The sequence below is a fragment of the Cupressus sempervirens genome, chromosome 3 (genome assembly GCF_028749045.1).
Source record: "Cupressus sempervirens isolate cs-2001-9-10 chromosome 3, ASM2874904v1, whole genome shotgun sequence".
Lineage (NCBI taxonomy): Eukaryota > Viridiplantae > Streptophyta > Pinopsida > Cupressales > Cupressaceae > Cupressus > Cupressus sempervirens.
Genome location: NC_143120.1, coordinates 458,888,060 through 458,900,928, shown reverse-complemented (window position 1 = coordinate 458,900,928; position 12,869 = coordinate 458,888,060). Strand labels below are relative to the sequence as shown.

Here is a 12,869-nt window from a genome sequence, read left to right as displayed (position 1 = left end):
CTTGTTAACATCTAAAATCTTTAAGAAATGATCAATCTTTAAAGTACCTAGAATGTCCTGATCACCTCCTTCTACTCTCAAGAGAAGTCCATCTTCATTGCTCACGAGAAATTCATCACAATTCTTTAGTGATTCCTGTACATCTAACACAGGTACATCTAGGAATGTCCTCATCACATCTTGCATAAAATGAATCCAATATTACAAAATGCCCCCTACGAAATAATAGTTCAAGTGAAATAAACACATGAAAAATGAGAGAGAAAAAGAGGAATCTACTTACTAATAGACGTTGCCATCACATCTATGGCCATGCTATGTGTTGAGTGAGTTTTATTGTTTTTTTGTTGTACCAAGATCTCTCTGTTTATATACATACATACATACATACATATACAAAGATCATAAGGGAATGACAATGAGATGCATAGATCACAAGGGTACGATAATGAAATACAACAATCACAAAGGTACAACAACAAAATCCTAGATCTCCACTGATATCCATAATCCACAAGGTCTCTTTGTACACACACACACACACACACACATATACATATACATATAGATATATATATTCATATACATATGTATATATATACACACACACACACACACACACACACACACACACACACACACATACATACATATACATACATACATACATCTGCATATGCAATTTTATCACCATGGAAAATTGTATTTGATCCTGCTAGCTGGGAACAACTGATTGTTCATTTTATTGTACTTAATCTGATGACAGTTCTATAGGAATTTGTAATCAACCCAACTAATCAACAACTAGACCAATTTAACTAGGTTATGGCTTGTTTCTTTCTAAAAATATATGCTATGATATGTTTTTGTAAAATTTCTTGTGAACTTTGTCCATTTTTCTTGGTTTGCATTATTTTTGTGCAGGATCTTGGGGTAAGTCACTTAACACTGGTTAGGTGAGTTTTATTGTTTCATTATTTGGATTTTTGAATATGTATGCAAGGAGGAGTTTAAACCAATCAATTGACATGTGTTGAAGCTAATCATGGCCTTAGAAGGCTTTAATGATGATAAAAATGTAATGAATCCTAAAGGGCATGTTAAGGACCTTAGGATCTTTGATAGTGAAATATGGGTATAATGGCATATTGGATTTAATTGGGTCCTTAGGAGACTTAGAAAGGTTTAGGATTGGTTAAATTGGTCTTGAGGACCTAATAGGAAAGCTTAGTGGGTTAATTAGTTGTTTTATTCAATAAATTGTAAGTTGGGAAATTCAAATATTTGAATCCCAATGGTTAGTTCCATTTTGGGGGGAAATTAGATTTAATGAGTTTTAGGCATAACTAGGCATTGAAATTGATCGAAATCAGTTGGGATATTTGTAAGGGATGCTATTAAGTCAAGTTTGAGGCATTTTACAGAGAGAGCAGTATTGGGATTGATCAATTGTACAAATTGTGTAAAGAGAGCTAATAAAAACTTCATTTTTCAAGCATTTGGTGCATGGTGGCTTGACTATCAATGATTTCTTGTAGTCTTATAATATCATAAGCCTTTTTTCATATTGTTTGATCAATTCCTTATGCACTAAGATTTGTGAAGTTCATTCCTTTCAAGTTTGTTGTCATTGCTTTAAGGGTTTCATTATTTTCATTAACAAGTTTGAGTTTCTACTTGAAAGGTTGATCATTACATGAATATATGAGTATGATTCTCATGGAATGTGTTGGATTTGATGAAATCCAACTTCGAAGATGCCCAAGATCGCTTGTATGCGAAAACCTGTCAAAGAGAAGCCAAGGGGAGAAGAGTGTGGAGCAAGGAAAAAACCCTAAATGGACATGAGAGACCACAAGTATGCAAACACAAGAGAAAATGTATTTACAATATACAAGAAGTGATATTGTGATGTGCTATGAAAATACAAAGAGGGAGCCTGAATATAAAGAGCTCCAAGAATCTTCTAGAACAAGCTAGAAGATGCTAGGAGATAAGTGTGACGACTAAGCATACATCCACTTGAGGTGGAAAGTCCTTGAACAATGTGAGAGGATAAGTATGACTTAGGAGAGAAAAAACTCTCGTATTGTCAACAACTTATAATGAACTCCTAGACTACAACTAATAAATGAATGCATTTACTAAGTAAGCTTAAGTAACTAGAATAAATAATTAGTAATTAATTATTTACTCTAACACCCCCCCGTTAAGTGCAACTTATGGAAATGCCTTAAGCTCACAAAACTAAGAAGAAATGCAGAATGGGTCCTGGCAATGAGGCCATATTAGGTACCCATGAACAATGCAACAAAAGATGCAACCTCTATAAACGAGGAAAGAGAGAAAACCATGTGGGAAAAACCCTCCCCTAAAAAGAGGTAACCTAGTGAAGAATTGAAGAAGCCTCCAACTAGGGAAATGTCCCCTAAAATAGGAACAAGAAGTGATCATGAAGAAGCATCACTGAAACATGAAGAAGCCACAAATCTTCCAAACTGTTGATCTGAAGAGCCTCCATGGAAGAAGAAGGCATGAAATGAGCATGTCTATATGCTAGATGATCCATCTCACCGAAATGCATAGGTAGCCAACCACTGCAATCGCCTTGTACATAGGATCAGCCACTGAATACATATTTCACACTATCGAACCATCAAACCATGGATGCATTAGAACAATAGAATAACCCCCCCTTAATGTAGATCGGGTGAGATGATAGGCAACTAAGAAGGTGGGCCAAAGTATCCTGCAAACAAACCAAGAACGACGAGAGAGGAAGAGGTACAGAAACATATAAAGACACGGTCAAACTAACTCTACATGAGGCTAATGTCATGGAAGGGACACTCACTTGACAAAGGAAGAATTCCTAAAATAGAAAACAACTATCCCCCCCATGGTGCTTTATGAAAATAGTGCATGTACAATTGACTCAAAACAACATTCATGATCCCCGAAATGCAAAAGTGGCTTTATCTCAATGTGATACATAAAAGTGCTTCAAAATGATAGCTACAATGATCAAAACTAAAAACAAGCTACAACAAAAAAAAGTATAGCTCAAAAAAAAGGGAACAATGCCAAGAAAATAATCCTCGGGCCTAAAATATTCAAGATATCCACCATATAGCTAAAATGCTAAAACTATGAGAGAAAGAGCATGGGCCAAAATCTAAGAAAAAGGACTACATTTCTAAAAAGTACACAGAACCAGCTTTCTAGAAATATAAAGTTTTCAAAAAATGGGCATGGGACGCAAAAGATATGCTTGCCGGAGTCAAAAACAAAACTTTAAACTTTGACTAAAAACTAGGCAATAAAAAAGCATCAAAACCTAAAAATACCTACACCAATGTCTCCATCTTGGAACCAACTTTTCGGTGCTTCTTTCAAATCAAAAAAATACATCCGTATGCAAAAGTTATGGCCAAAAGACCAACAGTAGGTCCAAAATGACCCTAGGAGAGGTGCAAGAAGGTGCTGATATAGGATGATGTCATGCTGATGTCAGCAATCCATTGGAAAAAAAATTGATGGCCACGTCAGCCATCGTAGAAAAAAAAAGGTGCCACATGGTAGTCCATGTTGCAGAAAAGGTGACGTGGCAGGGTGCCATGTGGCACCCAGGCCACATGTCACCCCTGCGGGCTGCCAAATGGTGGTCAAATTGCTGACTATGCTGTGAGCTATCACTGATGAAGCAGGTGACATCAGAGTGGCAAAATGGCATCAAAAACTGGGCAGAGCGGTGCTGTCAGGCGGAGACACGATGGGGAGGAGCGCAGAGGCTGAGGTGGGGAGGCACCGCTGGTGGCTGTCGGGTTGGGCTGCTCGCCGGTGGCTCAGCCAGCTGCGGTGGCCGGTGAGCACTGCACCTCGTAATATATATATATATATTTTTTTTAAAAAAATCACTGAAAAATTCTGTACAGTCCGTATGGCAAACCCTGCAACTAATTTTTTTTTTCCTTTTGGAGCTCTGTCTCCAAAATCAAAAAGCTTTATATGAATCCTGATTGAAAACGGCCTTCTAGATCCAATGGTAGTGTTCGTGTGGGCTAAAAATGCTCCAAAAATTTGCTAATCCCCTAATTTGAAGAAAAAATGCACAAACAAACTAGGGTTTGTGACTTCAAATCATGGCTTCAAAAATCCTTCAACAAAGCAGTAGCAAGAAGGCTCTGATACCATGTTGGAGTTGATGAAAGCCAACTTCGAAGATGCCCAAGATCACCTGCATGCGAAAACCTGTCAAAGAGAAGCTAAGGGGAGAAGAGCGTGGAGTAAGGGAAAAACCCTAAACGGACATGAGAGACCACAAGTATACAAACACAAGAGAAAATGTATTTACAATATACAAGAAGTGATATTGTGATGTGCTATGAAAATACAAACAGGGAGCCTGAATATAAAGAGCTCCAGGAATCTTCTAGAACAAGCTAGAAGATGCTAGGAGATAAGTGTGACAACTAAGCATACATCCACTTGAGGTGGAAAGTCCTTGAACAATGTGAGAGGATAAGTATGACTTAGGAGAGAACAAACTCCTGTATTGTCAACAACTTATAACAAACTCCTAGATTACAACTAATAAATGAATGCATTTACCTAAGTAAGCTTAAGTAAATAGAACAAATAATTAGTAATTAATTATTTACTCTAACATAATGATCTTCTAACAATATGTGCAAATCATATCTAATAATGTTTTGACAGAAAGATCTAAGGATTGGTGATCACCATTGGAGTTTGTGAAGTAAAGGGCACTAAATTCATGGCTATGGAGCAACAACAGGAGTTCTAGCCATTTGAGGTTGGTGTTTAATGATTGTGATGTAGGATCCTCTGCTTAATACCATAAACTCATAATAGAAACAAAGAAACAATAGTGAATGCAAGAACAAAAAATGGAATTCTTATTATCATTGCAAATGCAAAATTACAAAATTCTCAATTACAATATGCTAACCCAAATGGGTGCCTTCATTATAGTAATCTGCAAGACAGTGTTGCGAACTATCACCTAGAGCTATTTTAGGCAATGTTCGAGCCTTTCTTAAATAGACAATTTTATGCCCCCCGGGAAGGTTCTAGATGCTCAAACTTAATACCTATAGCTGACAAACCCTAACAATACATACAGAGTCTGTTAAATACATTTTTGACAATTTTTTGAAGAAATTTCGGTAGCCCAACTTCTGAAGGCCATAACTCACAAATCGTTGCTTCGATTGGCTATTATAAACACTTTTCAGAAATGCCAACCCATGATCTACAAGCACAAAACCATGCAAGCGCCCTTCTGTTGAGTTTTCAAAACTCATCTGGGCACTCTAAGGCCTCCAATGGTGAGCTTGAAGATTTTTCTGCAAATTTTTCCATCAAAAATCCACAATAACTTCTCTGATACTTAAGCTGGAGCAATGATATTTTTATGGTAGCCTCAAAATGTTGTAATGAACCTTCATATAGAAAATGAGAACATTCTGAGTTCAAATGAAAGACTTACTAAAAAAAGCAAGTTCCCATAAGTAGTAACCACCCTGTCTACTAGTCCTTATTAAAAATAGAAAAGACTGAAATGAAAATATTTTTGGGTGATGCAAGATTGCTCTTACACATAGGATGCTCCTGCATCAGATTGGAAGTGCTTTGGTATGTTGGAGACAAGGTGAAACAACCTTAAATTGAGTTTGAAGGTGCTTGGAAGGTAGAGATTTAGAGAGCCCTACCTTTGAGGGTTTGTAGGAGATTGATTTGGGGCATTTGGGGTTACATAAGTTTTGTGACTATTTCCTTTTGGATTTGGAACATTTACAACATAATGATAGATTGTTCAGAGTTTGGGGTCTTGGGAATACAAGAAACTTGTATTTGCTTTGTTAAATTGCCCTCTTTTCATGCATTTTTGAGCCACAATATGGTATCAATAGGATATGGTCCAAAGGAACACATGGAACCCTTTTGATATGTTGTAGTATGGATTAAAGGTTATCTAAATCCACCATTTTTTTGGGGAGGTTTTTGGAAAGTTTGAGAGGAAAGTTCACTTTTGTGTCATTGCAGGGCTACTAGGAAATCAATTAGGCCTCTAGGATAGCTTGAGGAATTTGGGTGTTGGATGTTACTTGATGAACCAAAATCGGTTGAAACCTTTTGAATCCACCTTGATTTTTCCTAAGACACCCATCCTAATCATTGGGGAGGTGTTGGAGTTGTTTGTGTACTTTTTGCTTTGTAGAGGGTTTGGAGAACCTTGTACTTCCCTTATAGGTTTAAGTGGGATTAACTTAGTTTTGAATCCCATCGCCTTTACCTTTGCATTAGTATGGAGCCTTTATATCCAAAAATTCATTATAAGTTGGGGAATGCACTTCATGCCTGGCATGCAAGTGATGCATCTGCATGTGCAATTTTATCACCTTTAAAAACTGTAATTGATCTTGCTAGCTGGGAACAACAGATTGTTCATTTTATTGTACCTAATCTGATAAAAATCCTACAAGAATTTGTAATCAACCCAGCTAATCAACAACTAGACTCATTTAGTTGGGTTATAGCTTGTTTCTTTCTAAAAATATCTGCTATGATATATTTTTGTAAAATTTCTTACAAACTCTGCCCATTTTTCCTGGTCTACATTATTTGTATGCAAGATTTTGAGGTAAGTCACTTAGCATGAGTTGAGTGAATTTTATTGTTTTATTATTTTGATTCTAGAATATGTATGCAATTTGATCAATTTTTTTTTGTGCTAAGATGTAATAAGCACCTTAAAAATAATCTCTATATACATACATACATACATACATACATAGACACACACATGTGTGTGTACATATGTATATATACACATACATATGCATAAAGAGAAGCTTCTATATATATACATAAATAGAAACACACATATGTGTGCGTATATATGTATATATACACATACATATATATAAATAAAAGCTTCTCTATTCACCTACTGAGGGAAATATAAAGAGATACATGTTTAGAAGGAAAAACAAGAACATTTACATAGGTACCTCTTCTCCTCTTAAAGAAAATGACAGTGCAAGGGCGCAAAGATCACAAGGGCATGACACGACAATGAAATGCAATGATTACAAGGGAACGATAGCAAAATCCTAGATCTCCATTGATCTCCACCCACGTTCAGAGCTCTCCACCCTCTTTAATGTGCAACTCTCCATAATCGATCAAAATAAATGGTGTGATTAATATCATGTTTTCTTTTTTTTGGTTTATAATCCATAATCCACAATCCACAAGATCTCTCTCTATATATACATACATACATACATAGACACATAGATATGTGTGTGTATGTATATATACACATATATATACATATACATATGTATATAATACATACATACATACATACATACATACATACATATATACCTACATACATGAAAACAAAAATGCACTTTCTAAGAGCTTACAATTGTTCAACAAAATTAATGTTTTACAGGAAAATGCACTTGAAGAACTAGTAGCTCAAAAGCAAGAACAAGGTGTTGAAACAATACAGAAAGTGCTTGAAGTGAGAGGTTTGTGAGTGAGGGTGTTGACCAATCTTAAAAACTTGAATGCTAAAATGAAAGCTATCAATGATCAAACACCTATGCCAAAGTTACAACACAATGTGAAGTTGATTTTAGATATTGTAGAGGTAGATATTCAGAAGTTTGATAATCAAAATTTAAGGCACAAGAGAGAAGGAGGAGTGGCTTTAGAAAGAGACTGCATGACAAAAAAAAAAACTAGACAACATAGAGGATATTATGGGAGCCATTGGATAGAATCTAAGAAAGTGTTGCAGTAGGTACTATGACATTGGAATCACTTGCAAGTGTCATTGAGAAGTTATAGTCCAAATATCAGGAAGACTACAAGTTGTGCAATTTGTCACCTATTGCATCTACATTTGCTTATGAGAGTGTTTCAAGTATTGACATAGTCTCCCTATGATGATCCCAAGTAACCATTGCTTATAATAGTGTTTGAACCACTTCAACATCCTTTGCATGGTTTAGAGGTAATGTCGTTTTGGCAGAAGCTTCTGCAAGGGAATGAGCCTCATGATTATGACATTTACACAAAAGCATAACTTGCTTCTTCAACTCCTTACACTCAATTCTCCACTAAAGTTATTCTCCCAACAGTGAGAATAGCTGCTACAAATTCCTGGGAGCCAAGGGACCCTGAACCTATGCTACATTTTTTGGAGACATGGGATAAGTTACTACTGGCTTTAGTACTTCATAAAATTCTAGATCATATAGTGATGCCCAAATTAAAAGCAACAGTAGATACTTGGGATCCTTACAGGGAGAGTGTGCCAATACATGAATGGTTACATCCTTGGCTACCATTGTTGGGTTAGTGTATGGAGCCTTTATATCTTTAGCTACCATTGTTGGGCCAATGTATAGAGTTTTATTATTTGGATTTTGGAATATGTATGCAGTTGGATTGATTTTTCTGTTGTGCTAAGATGTAATAAGCACCTTAAAAAATGTCTCTCTATATATAAAGATATACATATTTAGAAGGAAATATAAATAGATACATGTTTAGAAGGAAAAGAAAAGAATATTTACATATCTCCTTGAAGAAAATTGTAGGGCAAGGGCACGAAGATCACAAGGGAACGACACGACAAAAAAATCACAAAGCAAGGGCACGACAATGAAATGCAAAGATCACAAGGGCACGAAAATGAAATACACTTATCACAAGGGCATGACAACATTCAGAGCTCTCCACCCTCTTTCGTGTGCATCTCTCAGAATCAAAACAAATGGGGAATGGTTTATGTCATTTTTTTTAACATACTCACATGAGCATTGCAATTACGATGCCAATGTCGATATTGTGATGACGTCAAGGACAATTGAAAAATAAAAACATGAAAATCACCAAAAATTACACCACATCACAAAATTTTGTCACAATTTGACCCCAAATGTTGTAGTGATTGGATCAAGAGAAGAGTCAAAGATAGAGTCAAAGATCTTCCTTTTTAGGAGTATGATAGATTGTTGTTGCATTTCCTCAATAGATTGCAATACATTATATGAGCTTTTTGTATTAAATCCGAAGTACTTTTGATAGCTTTGTAACAACGTTATGTTAATCAAATAACAAATTATACCGTAAACTCTTAAATGTAACATTTTGATTACTTTATATCTAATATTAAAAAAATGACACAATGCCATGATTATTATGTATAATAGAGATTTAATGTTATCTATAGCTTAATAGAAGAGTTTTACCTAAATATATGTCAATGTAAGATACAATCCAAGTACATGGTTAAATGCAAAAATAACTCATCTAGAAATAGATGAGATGCCAAAGGTACTTATTTGAATGCATACTAGATTTGACTTTACACATAATTTGTTTACGGTTCTCCATTTGAATATAATAATGGATATAATCCAATAAAAAACATAAGGAGCAAGTCTCCCACTTAATCTAATTATTATATTTAGGGATACTACTAAAATTGAACCTAAAATATAAAGGAAAAGTGTACATTCATGCAATTATAAAAACTTTTATGTAAACCATTGTTACTTCTCAATTGAAAGGGAGAAAGCCAACTCACTCAAACTCTTATAAATTTGAAAAATTGAAATTAATTCATTTAATAGTGAAAATGGAATGGAAACATGTTGCAAAAAATTGTCCATACTAATAGAAAATTATTATTTACATAAACATTTGAAAATATTGTACTTTTGAAACAATTGTAGTTTGATTGGCTTAATACAATTCATACTATGATGATAAATTTTATGATTTCACTATCTAGAAAGTTACAAATTGCTTCAAGATATAATGCATATAGAGTGAAGTTGAAATCATGTCATATAACATTGATAAAATAGATACTCCCAAGTTTTGATTCTCAATTTTAAAAAAGTACATTTTGAATATGATATAACACCCTTCAATAAAATATCAGACATAAGAACAAAAAAAGAAGAAGTTTAATTTTGATTAAAAATCCCTTTAACAAAATATTATACTTCAAAAATAAAAAACTTATAAGTCACTTTAAAAAATACTAGAATTTCTAAAATTCATACGCTAATATTAACTAACTAATAATCTACATTGTAAATTACTAAAATTACCAACCTAATCTTATAAAAAAATTGACATAAAAGCCCATTTTATCCCACCTTCCTACAACTCCTAAAGGCAAAAGAAAATCAATTTATTAAAAATAGCCATATAATAGTGGTGGAAGGGATTCCGTTGTAATGGGTGATCGGGGTACACATCGCAGTCCTAATTTCAAGAGAAGGATGGGGAATGGATTTGCGATACCATTTACAGAAAAGAGTGTTTCAAATTTCAAGGAGAAAAGGGTAGAGACAAAGAGAAAATTTTGATGGCAGGCCTCATGAATAATGTGTGCAATAACCTCGGCTTTAAACTCAAACTTGTGAGAAACATATACCCAAGTAGGTTTTCTACACATCTCTCCCCTCTCTTGTTTATGCAACTCTCAATACCCAATACACATTTTCAATCCTTTCCCTTCATGTTTAGCATTAGTATTGTTCTCCTCTTCTTTCATAAAGTCAAAACCTAAAACCAATCATGGAAACAATCTCTGTCAGAGAATCCCCGATGAGAGAAGAAGCTCTTTGCGCAATGCCCATATGATTTCTGCTAGTGGGCACAACCACAAGGAAAGTGGAGCATAGTTTGAGAAATGGACACAAACACTCCAAAGGGGATTCTAGCCAGAAGATGTTGCAGAAGTTTTGAAGTAGGAAAGGGACCGTGAGGTTGCTTTTGATATTTTTTGGTGGGCTTCTCAACAGAAAAAGTAGAAACATAACCACCTAACATATGAACACATGATCCGAAAACTGTCTTCTACACCTATGTTGCAAAAAATGGAGATCCTCATTGATGAAGTGATGGTTGGAGTTTGTGATGGTAGTGTGTCCCTGTTTAACACTATTATTTTTGCCTGTATTCAATTTGGCTGGTTGAGGAGGGCAATTAGTGTGTATAGGCACATGTGCAAAACCCCAAATTATAAGCCCTCTCTGAAAACATACAATCTATTACTCAGCACTCTTGTCAATAAGAAAAGCAATAACAATTCTTATATCAACCAGATGCATATGTAGAATATGCAAGCTCTTTTCAAGCAAATGATCGATGGCAATGTTGCTCTTGATATTTTCACCCTCAATGTTATGATTAAAGGTTATGCCAAGTCCTTGCACATGAATGATGCTCTCAGAATCTTTCATCAGATGGACCTCTATCGATGCACTCCAAATGCACATACTTATGATTATCTGATCTTAGGACTCTATTTGCAAATTAGGACTATCAATGCCATGTAGATTTACAAGGAAATGATTGTTAAAGGGTTTGCTCTGAGTAACATGGTTTATAACTCACTGATTAACAGTCTATCCCCTGTTAAGGAATTGGAGCAAGCAGTTGGAATCCTCAGGGAAATGGTAGAAAAACTGGGAGTTCCAGAGTTTATTACATAAAAGACACTTGTTGACGAACTTTGCAGAGAAGGCAAGGGGTTGGAGGCTAAAAAATTGTTGCTTGAATTTCACCAAAAGGATCATTCTCTGGATGGGATTTCTTATAGGAAATTACTCAATCACTTGCATTCAAGGATCGAGACAATAGATTGAAAGGGATGAAATGCCTTTGTGATTGAAATGCTTTTCTGAATCCATTGCCATTCTGCATGGTCAGATGGAAGAAAAAGTAGGCTCGTGGTGTGCACAATACTTTGCTTGACAAAATTTTGGTTCGCCATTAAAGAAACTCCAATCTAGTTACCATGGCAAATTCTTGGAAAAGGGTTTTAATGCTTATGCCTATCCTATATGGAAGGAAGCAAAATTCCCATATTTTCTATGATGAAAAAGAGTCAAAGGTTTTGGGCTTTCCTAAAAAAGGTTCATGTCATTTGAAACAAAATAATGTTTCAGGAATAGGGCCAAAGAAATGATAAGTTGATAGCCAATAAGTTGAGTGTCATCAATTGTCAAAGTCTGACCATAACTATTGGTGGCTCTATGTAATTGCCTAAACAAGGGACATTTTGTTTGAAACAAAATAATGTTTCAGGAATAGAGCCATAGAAATGATAAGTTGATTACCAATAAGTTGAGTTTAATCCATTGTGAATGTTTGATCTTAACTGTTGGTGTCTCTATGTAAGATTTTATGATTTATTCTTATGCAACAAACTAAAATGCCAAGTACATTGTTGCAGAAGTATATGAATAATGTGGAAGACTCGATAAGTACAATTCACCTGGTAATTCAATAAGTATTGAATTGTTGTTTTCCTTCTTCATTAATGGTAAATTGAGTGAATCTCTTGACAATTTTCTTTTCTTTTGTGTTTCATTTTACAATTAGTTGTTGCTGTAATATCACATTGTAGTATTAAAAAGAGTTGATATTTCTTTTGCTTCTTGTTATTTTCATCTTTGAGCTTGTTAATAAAGTATTGTATTGAATGTGCTTTGTTTTGTGGTAATGGAGTAAGTAAATTGGAAAATATTTTTTTGTTCTGATTTAAAGAATGCCTCACATTTAGTATGGAGCTTCACAATCATTTCCTTCATGGATGGTTTGAAATCAAGAGGGATGGCATTGGGTTTTACTCTAATCTTCCTATTGGTTTATGTGAAACTTTGCAGGCTTTATGCCTATTTAGGGTATTCAGTTGGCTGCAGTTCCTGTCTTTTGGATTTACAAAATTCTCTTTTTTGAATTATTTTTATTATCAAAGTAATTTTTTTTTTTGACTTAAAGGTTATTTTTTGGGGTTC

At 34.8% G+C, this 12,869-nt stretch overlaps 1 pseudogene; it reads left to right on the top strand.

Moving 5' to 3' along the window:
* The first annotated feature begins 10,298 nt into the window (after positions 1-10,298).
* LOC149567075 (uncharacterized) lies at positions 10,299-11,714 on the top strand (annotated as a pseudogene).
* Positions 11,715-12,869: the final 1,155 nt, after the last annotated feature.